This window comes from Nerophis lumbriciformis, linkage group LG06, assembly GCF_033978685.3.
Source record: "Nerophis lumbriciformis linkage group LG06, RoL_Nlum_v2.1, whole genome shotgun sequence".
Classification (NCBI taxonomy): domain Eukaryota; kingdom Metazoa; phylum Chordata; class Actinopteri; order Syngnathiformes; family Syngnathidae; genus Nerophis; species Nerophis lumbriciformis.
In genome coordinates, this window is record NC_084553.2 from 11116139 (window position 1) to 11130950 (window position 14812).

A 14812-nucleotide genomic window follows, 5' to 3' on the forward strand; every position below is an offset into this window, starting at 1 on the left:
ACACACACACACACACACACACCGTCAATGACCCGAATGTGAACCCGACAATTCTGGAAAAGTGGGCCGAGGCATATGTCCTTCTGCATATTTTGGGATCAGACTAATTCATGTTGATCACCGCACAAAAATGTCCTTTGGAGAAAGAAAGGAAGAAAAAAAAACCCACAAAAAATGTCATTATTGGCTTTATTTTAACAACAAATCTTAGGGTACATTAAACATATGTTTCTTTTTGCAAGTTTGTCCTTAAATAAAATAGTGAACATACTAGACAACTTGTCTTTTAGTAGTAAGTAAACAAACAAAGGCTCCTAATTAGTCTGCTGACATATGCAGTAACATATTGTGTCATTTATACACCTGTTGTTATGTCAACATTATAAAGGGACAAGCTGTAAAAAATATATATTAATCCACTTGTTCATTTACTGGTAATATCTGCTTATTTTCAGTTCCAACATGTTCTATCTCCACTTCTGTTAAAATGTAATAATCACTTATTCTTCTCTTGTTTGGATACTTTACATTAGTTTTGGATGATACCACAAATTTGGGTATCGATCTGATACCAAGTAGTTACAGGATCATACATTGGTCATATTCAAAGTCCTCATGTGTCCAGGGACATATTTCCTGACTTTATAAACATAATATGATTTTTTTAAAAAGGAAATAAGATTTTGAGACGATAAAAAAAATTGATGTGATCATAGTAATATCGACTCGATACGCTCTTGTACTTGGTATCATTACAGTGGATGTCAGGTGTAGATCCACCAATGGCGTTTGTTTACATTGTGATGCCGGTGAACTACGGTGTGTACTGAAGCACGTTTAGCTATTCCTCGTCCTGCAGTGATAATGATACTTGTAAGAAACGCACTTTATTTTAGGATTAATAACTCTACGGTGACCTTTTGGTGAATCTACTGAGGAACTTGTGAAACGGAAACAATACAAAAGTTAATAATACTAACACACACACTAGCAAACGTGTTAGCATATTAGCTAATGCTAACGAAGCTAGCTTCATTACGTTACGATAGCACGTACAAATATGCACGAAAACACTCTTACAGACATCACACATGGGACGGTTTAGAAGTTCTGAGTAGTTTTAGTTATATTGTAAAACTGACAAAACGTTGCTTGGAGTGATGAATGAAGAATTATTTCGAGCAGAAACGCTATGGACGGCTATACTTCCAGTTGCAGTGAGCGAACTCTACCAAAAGATGGCGCCATAGCACAAACAGTAACAACTGTTCAATGTATCTACTTGAGTTTTATGACAACTATTGAAAAGAAAACATTAGCGAAGACAAATCCATAAATTAGCCACACCGCTTTATAAGCCGCAGGTTATAAAGCGTACGGAAAAAGTAGCGGCTTAGAGTCTGGAATTCACAGTACATCATTTCTGTTTTTGGCATTAATATCAACATTATTTGACTTTTCAGTATAAAAAGTTAGGACAGGCCTGATTTAGAGCTTATTAGCTAATGCTAATGAAGCTAGCTTCATTAGGCTATGATAGCACGTATAAATATGCACGAAAACACTCTTACGGACATCACACTTGGGACGGTTTAGAAGTTTTGAGTAGTTTTAGTTATATTGTAAAACTGACAAAACGTTGCTTGGAGTGATGAATGAAGAATGTTGCAGTGAACAAACTCTACCAAAAGATGGCGCCATAGCACAAACAGTAACAACTGTTCAATTTATCGACTTGAGTTTAATGACAACTATTGAATAGAAAACATTAGCAAAGACAAATCCATATGTGGAGGGGGGGAGTGGCCTGCGGACCTGTAGAGAAACCGGGTGTGCCAGGACCGGCTTCGAGATCAGCGACAGGTGCGTAGATGGCCCACCTGGGCCTGATTATCTAATCACCTGTCGCTACTGTTAAAAGGCAGCAGCCGGGGGAGGAAAGGAGAGTCGCTGAAAAGCACAACACAGACGATTTATTGAAAAATAAACATTGTCTGTCATGTCGGTGCTTGGTGGTCTGAAGAACCCGGAAGCAAGAGTCTTCCACGCCATATATTAGCCACACCGTTTTATAAGACGCAGGTTTTAAAGCGTAAGAAAATAGTAGCGGAATATATGGTACATCATTTGACATTTTTTTACAGAATGGAAAATATCAAAATGCTTTGACTTTTCAGTACAAAAAAGTTTGGACAGGCCTGATTTCGAGCGATGGTGATATCAAACACTGACTTATTTCAGTATCAGCTGTCAATTGTGAGCCAAAACAAGTGCTTCCTGGTTGTATCGGTCACATTTTCTTAAAGGGACGCGCACATTGAGGAACGCTAGGGGTGTAACGGTATGTGCATTTGTATTGAACCGTTTTGGTACGGGGGTTTCGGTTCGGTTCGGAGTAGGGCTGCAACTAACAACTAATTTGATAATCGATCATTCTGTCGATTATTACTTCGATTAATCGATTAATAATCTGATAAAAGAGACAAACTACATTTCCATACTTTCCAGTATTTTATTGAAAAAAAAAACCAGCATACTGGCACCATACTTATTTTGATTATTGTTTCTCAGCTGTTTGTACATGTTGCAGTTTATAAATAAAGGTTTATTAAAAAAATTAAAAATTAAAATTAAAATTAAAAATTAAAAATTAAAAATTAAAAATTAAAAATTAAAAAGTAAAAATTAAAAATTAAAAATTAAAAATTAAAAATAAAAAATAAAAAATTAAAAATTAAAAATTAAAACATTAAAATAAAATTAGCCTCTGCGCATGCGCATAGCATAGATCCAACAAATCGATGACTAAATTAATTGCCAGCTATTTTTATAATCGATTTTAATCGATTAGTTGTTGCAGCCCTAGTTCGGAGGTGTACCGAACGAGTTTCCACACGGACATATTAAGTAGCGTACCGCACGTTGTGTAAACAATGCACGCCGAGGCACAACACACGGCTTGCTAGCAGCGACCGGGCTAGGACAACATGTAAAAGCCAGAGCTGGAAGACCCTCCTGCCTCGTTAAGATCTCCCGTTTGCGAACATTTCAGCTCGCGGTGCGATACAACAATGGAGGACGGAGGTTTGCCGACATTGTTTAGCAGCTGCTTCTGACAACACCATTTGAAGCGTCACCACCGCATTTAAGCAGCCTCTCCTCGTCGAGTCAGGCAGGGCTAAAGCAATAACAAATGTTTTTATCAGAATCAGAATCAGAATCAGCTTTATTGTCATTACGCAAGGTAACGAGATTGAGGAGCAGATATAAGACCATATTGCATTAGAAACTAGATTTTGACCCACTTCTATGGTGGAAGAACAATGAGCCCATATATCCTCTTACTGCCAAGTTAGCCAGGCTGGTGGGGAATAAAAGTTAACCTGAAGCTGAGTTGACTTGAAACTGTTTAATGTTGCACTTTTTATATGTAGAAGAAAAGTTTTGTCATTTTATTTAATCTGAGCAACAACTTGAGGCAGTTTAATGTTGATTAACGTGGACCCCGACTTAAACAAGTTGAAAAACATATTGGGGTGTTACCATTTAGTGGTCAATTGTACGGAATATGTACTGTATGTCACGACTTGATCCTTGGGTTTTGTTTTTCCTGAAGGCAACGGAAAGTTGGCTCGGGCGAGACGGGAATGTGAGTACATATTTTATTTAATATATCAAAAAAGAACAAACGAAAAGCGCGCACAATGGCGGAGGTACACAACTTGGCTAATGAAAACAAAACTTGCACATAGGCAGAAACTGTGAACAATGAAACAAAAACACTAACTGTGGCATTAATAAACAAAAACTTACTTGGCATGGACTATGAAGTGCGCAGAGGTAAACAGAGCGTGACAGGGGTATGAATGCGGGTCAGGGGTATGATGTCGCCAGAAAGACAAACTGAAAACAATGAACTTAAATACTGAAAACAGGTGCGTGACTCAAAACGTGAAACAGGTGCGTGACGTGACAGGTGAAAAACTAATGGTTGCTATGGTGACAAACAAACAAAAGTGCACAAAAAGTCCAAAAACAAAACCGAACATGACTAAAAGAAAACATGATCACACAGACATGACACTGTACTGTGCAATCTTCTAATAAAAGTCTCCGGAGTATAAGTCACACCGGCCGAAAATGCATAATAAAGAAGAAAAAAAACATATATAAGTCGCACTGGAGTATAAGTCGCATTTTTTGGGGAAGTTTATTTGATAAAACCCAACACCAAGCATAGACATTTGAAAGGCAAAAATACGGTAGACAATTTTTGTTAAGAAACCATTTTGAGCCTTATCTTATTTAGTTTTTATTTTATATATGTTGACCACATTAACCCTGGCAATGGACCCTGTGTGTATATGTATGTTATGCCATTGTTTACAAATTTGGTAAATGAATACCGTATTTTTCGGACTATAAGTCGCAGTTTTTTTCATAGTTTGGCCGGGGGTGCGACTTATACTCAGGAGCGACTTATACTCCGAAAAATACGGTATGTTATGCCATTGTTTACAAATTTGGTATAATAAATAACAAAAAAAATTATATTTTGTTGTTTTCTTACTGTACCGAAAATGAACCGAACCGTGACCTCTAAACCGAGGTAGGTACCGAACCGAAATTTTTGTGTACCGTTACACCCCTAAGGAACGCAGTTCAGTACCGCTTGACCCATCACCGCTTGTCCGGCCCCCCCGACTAATTCCTGGTAGCCGTGCCGCCTAACATGGCTCCCATGGTTGACGCGATGGAAATAGACGATGGTGACGAACGCCAGTGTACTTGAGCCCCCCCTTCAACAATACTCGCCACAACACAAATACATAAAAAGGGGCGGGGCGGATTTGCCGAGTGAGCTGAAGTCATAATTGTCTTTTGGCTTGACGGCGACTAAAAATACGCAGACAATGGCGGCGAGATGAGCCTTGGCAGCGCGCGTTTTGTCCTTCACAGTGGGTTTTTTTTTCTCCTCCTCTTCGCCGCGCGCCGCCGCCCCGCGCCTCTGTCTGCCGAATAAACGGATATGTGAATTAAACGCCATTGTTTTAAGCAGATCTGCGGCTAAATTTAGGCGGCGCTCTTGTTCTCCTCCAGCGCGCGGGAATTTTGTTCATTATGTTTGCGCCTTGGCTTTATCCTCCGTCGTCATCTCGTTGATGCGGCGTGTGTGTGTGTGTGTGTGTGTGTGTGTGTGTGTGTGTGTCTCAAGGCAACACACACACACACACATATAGTTCAGCCATGCGTTGTTTTTTTGCAATTACAAAAGACACAAAAATAATTATTCCGCCGCGCAGTCAGACGACATATCCCGAGTCGATGGTGCACGGATCACGCGTTTAATAAAAAAAGGTTAATCAGTTGTTAATCAGAGGATTAATAACTTGCTATTTTCTTGACAAAACCATTAATATCTCGCCATAAATATTTCATGTTGATAGGCCTTGTTTTTAATCCGGCGTTTTTCTTTTTTTGTGTGGGGGGTGGCTGGTGTCGCAGGGCACAGTGAGCAATATCTCGACATTAATGTGCATTAATCACGCTTTGCTGGAGACGAATAAATGCAGTCATGTTTATTAATACAACCTTGGAGAAAACAATACTCTGGACATTATGCAGCCACTTATTAATAAAGCTTTGATGAGCAGGGGGGGGGTCAGAGGGGTGGTCTGAGCCCCAGCAAAAGTCGTCCACCGCCGAAAGTGCACCCTTGTTTTGTTCCACCTCCCCCCCCCCTTCTTCAAGTCGCCGGGTCCGTTTGTTAATCACCGCAAAACAAATATTGCTTTCGGTGCGCTCCATTTGTTTGAAGCAACCGCGCTCAGACGCTCCCGAAATACTCATTCCCCGGCTCCCGTGTAATTAAAGAGCGCCTTTAGTGAAAACATGCAGCAAGACTCCAATTAGTTGTGTCGACGTCGCCGACTGAAAGGCGCGGGATGGCGGCGGGCGGGTGCGGCCCCCGGGCACCCGTGCGTCCCGGGAATGGAAGTCTTGGACAGGGATTTTATTGTTCTGTGACGTCGGCAACTGAAAGAACCGGAGAGTTTTGAAGTAAACCGCCGATTTTTATCTTGCCCGAGACGTTCGCATTGGCGGTCTTTAGAATTACTCAGCGGCGTTGGTACAACCTTGATTATGCATACGTGTCCTTTAAAAGTGACTTTGCAAAATAGTTGTAGTTGTAAATTGAGACAACGTTGGATCCACGTTGTTGGTTGGGAAATTTGATTGATTGATTGATTGATTGATTGATTGATTTAAACTTTTATGGCAGGTGAGGCCCCGCCTCACCTGCCATCATGGAAAGAAAAAAAAAGTAAAAAGAAAAAAAAAATATTAATTGTTATATGTATCCAGTGATTATACTATAAAGTTATTTTCCATTTAACTTCACCAGTTTTAGATTATTTTTATTCAAAATCGCTGAATTTTCACATTTGCCGTTCAAATACTGAGAAGAGACGGTGCGGTGATCAGCAGCCAGTCGAGGCACGTCACTCAGTGCCTCAACATGGATTCCGGACTCGGCTAACTGCTGGCCTGCTGTGCAGTGAGACTGTATTGCTATATGAACTATATTATACATTTCCATAGTTTAGTTAGCTGAGGTATATAATGTACAGTGTATTTTGTCAACAACTGTATGTGTGTAACGTATTTCTTGTGCTGAGCGATCATAAAACGGCTGCAAAAGACGCACTGGCTGAGGCTCCAGTAATCCCGCCTCCTGCACCCCCGCCGTAGAATTGTTGTATCAACTAAAGCCCACACTTAAACTTTCCACGTGCAAGATTGAATCTATTTAAAAAAGTTATTTCATAAAAAGCCAAAAAGTGCAAAAACAATAATGTTCGTGTTGGAGGAGTTGTGAATGACTGCAGGGCCACAACATTATGTACACCTGCAGACTGCAGGTGTATCTAATTCACAACTCCTCCAACACGAACATTATTGTTTTTGCACTTTTTGGCTTCTTATTAAATAACTTTTGTAACCTATTTTCATGGGCTTTCCTCTTTGTGATGTTAAGTTCCTGTTATGCGCTGTTATACAGTATATGCCTTAAGCTCTTATTTTGAAAGCGCTAAGAGCGGAAGTGATGACACGGAGTGGAGCGTAGGTTTTTGAAAGAAAGTAAATAAAGTGGTCCTCGTGTAAACTGGAGCCTCCGTGTTTGTTATTTTGTAGTTTCATACAGTATAGGCGACATTTATAAACCCTCGGTTACACTTTTTTAAATAGATTCAATCTTGCACGTGGAAAGTTTAAGTGAGGGCTTTAGTTGCAGTGCATGGACTTAATTTATAAGTAAAGGTAAGACCATAATAATGTTTTTTTTTTAATTAAATGTGCTTTTTTGTGTGCTACAGTTTGTATGTGTAAAGTTAAAGTTAAGTTAAAGTACCAATGATTGTCACACACACACTAGGTGTAATGAAAATTGTCGTCTGCATTTGACCCATCCCCTTGTTCACCCCCTGGGAGGTGAGGGGAGCAGTGGGCAGCAGCGGCGCCGCGCCCGGGAATCATTTTTGGTGATTTAACCCCCAATTCCAAGCCTTGATGCTGAGTGCCAAGCAGGGAAGAATGCTGGTATGAGCTTTTAAACATAACCCGTTAACTGCTGCCAATCAAATGGTGAATAAGATACTCTTTAGGGTTCATATGTTTGTAAATCTGATGAAGTCAGTGCCTCACCAGCCATCAACCTCACCGCACGTCACTGGTACAAATATATACTATCAGCATAATACAGTCATCACACAAGTTAATCATCAGAGTATATACATTGAATTATTTACATTATTTACAATCCGGGGGGTGGGATGAGGAGGGTTTGGTTGATATCAGCATTTCAGTCATCAACAATTATATCATCAGAGAAATGGGCATTGAAACAGTGTAAGTCTGACTTGGTAGGATATGTACAGCGAGCAGTGAACATAGTGAGTTCAGATAGCATAAGAACAAGTATATACATTAGAAATACTTTTGATTATTTACATTTGGTTATTTACAATCCGGGGAGGTGGGATGGGGAAGGGAGGGTGTTAGTTTAGGGTTGAAGTTGCCTGGAGGTGTTCTTTTAGTGAGGTTTTGAAGGAGGATAGATATGCACTTTCTTTTGCACCTGTTGGGAGTGCATTCCATATTGATGTGGCATAGAAGGAGAATGAGTTAAGACCTTTGTTAGATCGGAATCTGGGTTGAACGTGGTTTGTGGAGCTCCCCCTGGTGTTGTGGTTATGGCGGTCATTAAGGAAGTAGTTTGACATGTACTTCGGTATCAGGGAGGTGTAGTGGATTTTATAGACCAGGCTCAGTGCAAGTTGTTTTACTCTGTCCTCCACCCTGAGCCAGCCCACTTTGGAGAAGTGGGTTGGAGTGAGGTGTGATCTGGGGTGGAGGTCTGGAAGTAATCTGACTAGCTTGTTCTGGGATGTTTAGGGTCTAGATTTGAGGGTTTTGGAGGTGCTAGGGTACCAGGAGGTGCATGCGTAATCGAAAAAGTGTTGAACGAGAGTTCCCGCTAGAATCTTCAGGGTGCTTTTAATGACCAAATGTCAATAGTCAAATCAACATCAGAACCCAGCATTGAATAAACGTCATCAAAAAGCATGTTTTTTCAACGCTGTATTTGTGTTGTAAAATGTTAATTGGAAAATGACCAAAATTCAATGGTCACATCAACGTCAGAACACGACATTGATTAAACGTCATCAAAAAAGTATGTTGTATTTGTGTTGTAAAATGACCAAAATTCAATGGTCAAATCAACGTCAGAAAACAACATTGATTACACGTCGTCAAAAAACATGTTTTTTCAACGCTGTATTTGTGTTGTAAATAATTGATTGGAAAATGACCAAAATTCAATGGTCACATCAACGTCAGAACCCAACATTGATTAAAAGTCGGCAAAAAGTATGTTGTTTCAATGTTGTATTCGTGTTGTAAAATGACCAAAATTCAATGGTCAAATCAACATCAGAACCCAGCATTGATTAAACGCTGTAGGACCGTAATGTCACGTGTGTATTGTTGCATATTCTGGTGTAGTTGGTCAAGACTGTTGCATCTGCAGTGTGCCTCTGGTTAAATCTGTTAGAGCTCTAGCTGGAGTCTTGTTAGGGCTCTTCTCAAGGAATTAGTTTAGTCTCAAGTTGAGTCTTTTGTTAGGACTCTGGGTGTGTCCTTTGTTTATGATAAGAGCTGTAGGACCGTAATGTCACATGTTCTGGTCTGCAGTTGGTCAAGACTGTTGTATCTGCAGTGTGGATCTGGATACAACTGTTCGGAGTCTAGTTGGAGTCTTTTTGGGCCTCTTCTCAAGGCACTGATTTAGTCTCAAGATGAGTCTTGAGTTAGGACTCTGGGTGTGCTTTGTTTATGATCAGAGCTGTAGGACCATAATGTCACATGTTCTGGTCTGCAGTTGGTCAAGATTGTTGCATATGCAGTGTGGATCTGGATACAAATGTTAGAAGTATAGTTGGAGTCGTTTTGGGCATCTTCTCAAGGCACTGATTTAGTCTCAAGTTGAGTCTTTTGTTAGGACTCTGGATGTGTCCTTTATGATAATAGCTGTAGGACCGTCCTGCCACATGTGTATTGTTACATGTTCTGCTCTGCAGTTGGTCAAGAATGTTGTATTTGCAGTGTGGATCTGATTATATCTGTTAGGAGATCTAGTTAGAGTCTTTTGGACCTCTTCTCAAGGCACTGGTTTTGTCTTTTGTTAGGACTCTTGGTGTGTCCTTTATTTATGTTTAGAGCTGTAGGACCGTAATGTCACATGTTCTGGTCTGCAGTTGGTCAAGATTGCTGCATCTGCAGTGTGGATCTGGATACAACTGTTCGGACTCTAGTTGGAGTCTTTTTGGGCCTCTTCTCAAGGCACTGATTTAGTCTCAAGTTGAGTCTTGTGTTAGGACTCTGGGTGTGTCTTTTGTTTATGATAAGAGCTGCAGGACCGTCCTGCCACATGTGTAATGTCACATGTTCTGGTCTGCAGTTGGTCAAGACTGTTGCATCTGCAGTGTAGATCTGGTTACATCCTTAGGACTCAAGTTGGAGTCTTTTTGGGCCTCTTCTCAAGGCACTGATTTAGTCTCAAGTTGAATCTTTTGTTAGGACTCTGGGTGTGTCCTTCATTTATGATAAGAGCTGTAGGACCATAATGTCACATGTTCTGGTCTGCAGTTGGTCAAGATTGTTGTACCTGCAGTGTGGATGTGGATACAACTGTTCGGACTCTAGTTGGAGTCTTTTTGGGCCTCTTCTCAAGGCACTGGTTTAGTCTCAAGTTGAGTCTTTTGTTAGGACTCTGGGTGTGTCATGTATGATAATAGCTGTAGGACCGTCCTGCCACATGTGTATTGTTACATGTTCTGGTCTGCAGTTGGTCAAGACTATTGCATCTGCAGTGTGCATCTGGTTACAACTGTTCGGACTCTAGTTGGAGTCTTTTTGGGCCTCTTCTCATGGCACTGATTTAGTCTCAAGTTGAGTTTTGTGTTAGGACTCTGGGTGTGTCCTTTGTTTATGATCAGAGCTGTAGGACCATAATGTCAAATGTTCTGGTCTGCAGTTGGTCAATATTGTTGCATCTGCAGTGTGGATCTGGATACAACTGTTAGAACTATAGTTGGAGTCTTTTTGGGCCTCTTCTCAAGGCACTGGTTTAGTCTCAAGTTGAGACTTGTGTTAGGACTCTGGGTGTGTCCTGCATGATAATAGCTGTAGGGCCGTCCTGCCACATGTGTATTGTTACATGTTCTGGTCTGCAGTTGGTCAAGACTATTGCATCTGCAGTGTGGATCTGGATACAACTGTTCGGACTCTAGTTGGAGTCTTTTTGGGCCTCTTCTCAAGGCACTGGTTTAGTCTCAAGTTGAGTCTTTTGTTAGGACTCTGGGTGTGTCCTTTTTTTATGATAAGAGTAGTAGGATTGTCCTGTCACATGTGTATTGTTACATGTTTTGGTCTGTAGTTGGTCAAGACTGTTGCATCTGCAGTGTAGATCTGGTTACACCTGTTAGGATTGAAGTAGGAGTCTTATGGGCCTCTTCTCAAGGCACTGGTTTAGTCTCAAGTTGAGTCTCTTGTTAGGACTCTGGGTGTGTCCTTTGTTTATGATAAGAGCTGTAGGACCGTAATGTCACATGTTCTGGTCTGCAGTTGGTCAAGACTGTTGCATCTGCAGTGTGGACTTGAATACAATTGTTAGGATTCGAGTTGGAGTCTTTTTGGGCCTCTTCTCAAGGCACTGATTTAGTCTCAAGTTGAGGCTTGTGTTAGGAATCTGGGTGTGTCCTTTGTTTATGATCAACACTGTAGGACCGTAATGTCACATGTTCTGGTCTGCAGTTGGTCAAGAATGTTGCATCTGCAGTGTGGCTCTGGATACAACTGTTCGGACTCTAGTTGGAGTCTTTTTGGGCCTCTTTTCAAAGCACCGATTTAGTCTCAAGTTGAGTCTTGTGTTAGGATTCTAGGTGTGTCCTTTGTTTATGATAAGAGCTGTAGGACCGTAATGTCACAAGTTCTGGTCTGCAGTTGGTCAAGATTGTTGCATCTGCAGTGTGGATCTGGATACAACTGTTCGGACTCTAGTTGGAGTCTTTTTGGGCCTCTTCTCAAGGCACTGATTTAGTCTTAAGTTTAGTCTTTTGTTAGGACTCTGGGTGTGTCCTTTGTTTATGATAAGAGCTGTAGGACCGTAATGTCACAAGTTCTGGTCTGCAGTTGGTCAAGATTGTTGCATCTGCAGTGTGGATCTGGATACAACTGTTCGGACTCTAGTTGGAGTCTTTTTGGGCCTCTTCTCAAGGCACTGATTTAGTCTTAAGTTTAGTCTTTTGTTAGGACTCTGGGTGTGTCCTTTGTTTATGATAAGAGCTGTAGGACCGTCCTGCCACATGTGTAATGTCACAAGTTCTGGTCTGCAGTTGGTCAAGACTGTTGCATCTGCAATATGGATCTGGATATATCTGTTAGGACTCTAGTTAGAGTCTTTTGGGCCTCTTCTCAAGGCACTGGTTTAGTCTCAAGTTGAGTCTTTTGTTAGGACTCTGGGTGTGTCCTTTGTTTATGATCAGAGCTGTAGGACCATAATGTCAAATGTTCTGGTCTGCAGTTGGTCAAGATTGTTGCATCTGCAGTGTGGACCTGGATACAACTGTTAGGACTCTAGTTGAAGTCTTTTTGGGCCTCTTCTCAAGGCACTGGTTTAGTCTCAAGTTGAGTCTTTTGTTAGGACTCAGGGTGTGTCCTTTGTTTATAATCAGTGCTGTAGGACCATAATGTTACATGTTCTGGTCTGCAGTTGGTCAAGATTGTTGCATCTGCAGTGTGGATCTGGATACAACTGTTCGGAGTCTAGTTGGAGTCTTTTTGGGCCTCTTCTCAAGGCACTGATTTAGTCTCAAGTTGAGTTTTCAATCAATCAATCAATCAATCAATTTTTATTTATATAGCCCTAAATCACAAGTGTCTCAAAGGGCTGCACAAGCCACAACGACATCCTCGGTACAAAGCCCACATACGTGTTTTGTGTTAGGACTCTGGGTGTGTCCTTCATTTATGATAAGAGCTGTAGGACCATAATATCACATGTTCTGGTCTGCAGTTGGTCAACACTGTTGCATCTGCAGTGTGGATCTGGATACAACTGTTCGGACTCTTGTTGGAGTCTTTTTGGGCCTCTTCTCAAGGCACTGATTTAGTCTCAAGTTGAGTCTTGTGTTAGGACTCTGGGTGTGTCTTTTGTTTATGATAAGAGCTGCAGGATCGTCCTGCCACATGTGTAATGTCACATGTTCTGGTCTGCAGTTGGTCAAGACTGTTGCATCTGCAGTATGGATCTGGTTATATCTGTTAGGACTCTAGTTAGAGTCTTTTGGGCCTCTTCTCAAGGCACTGGTTTAGTCTCAAGTTGAGTCTTGTGTTAGGACTCTGGGTGTGTCTTTTGTTTATGATAAGAGCTGCAGGACCGTCCTGCCACATGTGTAATGTCACATGTTCTGGTCTGCAGTTGGTCAAGACTGTTGCATCTGCAGTATGGATCTGGTTATATCTGTTAGGACTCTAGTTAGAGTCTTTTGGGCCTCTTCTCAAGGCACTGGTTTAGTCTCAAGTTGAGTCTTTTGTTAGGACTCTGGGCGTGTCCTTTTTTTATGATAAGAGTAGTAGGATCGTCCTGTCACATGTGTATTGTTACATGTTTTGGTCTGTAGTTGGTCAAGACTGTTGCATCTGCCGTGTAGATCTGGTTACACCTGTTAGGATTCAAGTAGGAGTTTTATGGGCCTCTTCTCAAGGCACTGGTTTAGTCTCAAGTTGAGTCTCTTGTTAGGACTCTGGGTGTGTCCTTTGTTTATGATAAGAGCTGTAGGACCGTAATGTCACATGTTCTGGTCTGCAGTTGGTCAAGATTGTTGCATCTGCAGTGAGGATCTGGATACAACTGTTAGAACTATAGTTGGAGTCTTTTTGGGCCTGGTTAGTCTCAAGTTGAGTCTTTTGTTAGGACTCTGGGTGTGTCCTGTATGAAAGTAGCTGTAGGACCGTCCTGCCACATGTGTATTGTTACATGTTCTGGTTTGCAGTTGGTCAAGACTGTTGCATCTGTAGTGTGGATCTGGTTACGTCTGTTAGGACTCTAGTTGGAGTCTTTTAGGGCCTCTTCTCAAGGCACTGGTTTCGTCTCAAGTTAAGTCTTTTGTTAGGAATCTGGGTGTGTCCTTTTTTTATGATAAGAGTAGTAGGATTGTCCTGTCACATGTGTACTGTTACATGTTTTGGTCTGTAGTTGGTCAAGACTGTTGCATCTGCAGTGTAGATCTGGTTACACCTGTTAGGATTCAAGTAGGAGTCTTATGGGCCTCTTCTCAAGGCACTGGTTTAGTCTCAAGTTGAGTCTCTTGTTAGGACTCTGGGTGTGTCCTTTGTTTATGATAAGAGCTGTAGGACCGTAATGTCACATGTTCTGGTCTGCAGTTGGTCAAGACTGTTGCATCTGCAGTGTGGACTTGAATACAATTGTTAGGACTCGAGTTGGAGTCTTTTTGGGCCACTTCTCAAGGCACTGATTTAGTCTCAAGTTGAGTCTTGTGTTAGGATTCTAGGTGTGTCCTTTGTTTATGATAAGAGCTGTAGGACCGTAATGTCACAAGTTCTGGTCTGCAGTTGGTCAAGATTGTTGCATCTGCAGTGTGGATCTGGATACAACTGTTCGGACTCTAGTTGGAGTCTTTTTGGGCCTCTTCTCAAGGCACTGATTTAGTCTTAAGTTTAGTCTTTTGTTAGGACTCTGGGTGTGTCCTTTGTTTATGATAAGAGCTGTAGGACCGTCCTGCCACATGTGTAATGTCACAAGTTCTGGTCTGCAGTTGGTCAAGACTGTTGCATCTGCAATATGGATCTGGATATATCTGTTAGGACTCTAGTTAGAGTCTTTTGGGCCTCTTCTCAAGGCACTGGTTTAGTCTCAAGTTGAGTCTTTTGTTAGGACTCTGGGTGTGTCCTTTGTTTATGATCAGAGCTGTAGGACCATAATGTCAAATGTTCTGGTCTGCAGTTGGTCAAGATTGTTGCATCTGCAGTGTGGACCTGGATACAACTGTTAGGACTCTAGTTGAAGTCTTTTTGGGCCTCTTCTCAAGGCACTGGTTTAGTCTCAAGTTGAGTCTTTTGTTAGGACTCAGGGTGTGTCCTTTGTTTATAATCAGTGCTGTAGGACCATAATGTTACATGTTCTGGTCTGCAGTTGGTCAAGATTGTTGCATCTGCAGTGTGGATC

General features: G+C 41.4%; 1 protein-coding gene across 5 annotated transcripts in view; it reads right to left on the reverse strand.

Moving 5' to 3' along the window:
• znf536 (zinc finger protein 536) overlaps positions 1 to 14812 on the reverse strand; it is a 653496-nt gene that overhangs the window by 367603 nt on the left and 271081 nt on the right. The gene's annotated exons all lie outside the window — the stretch shown is intronic.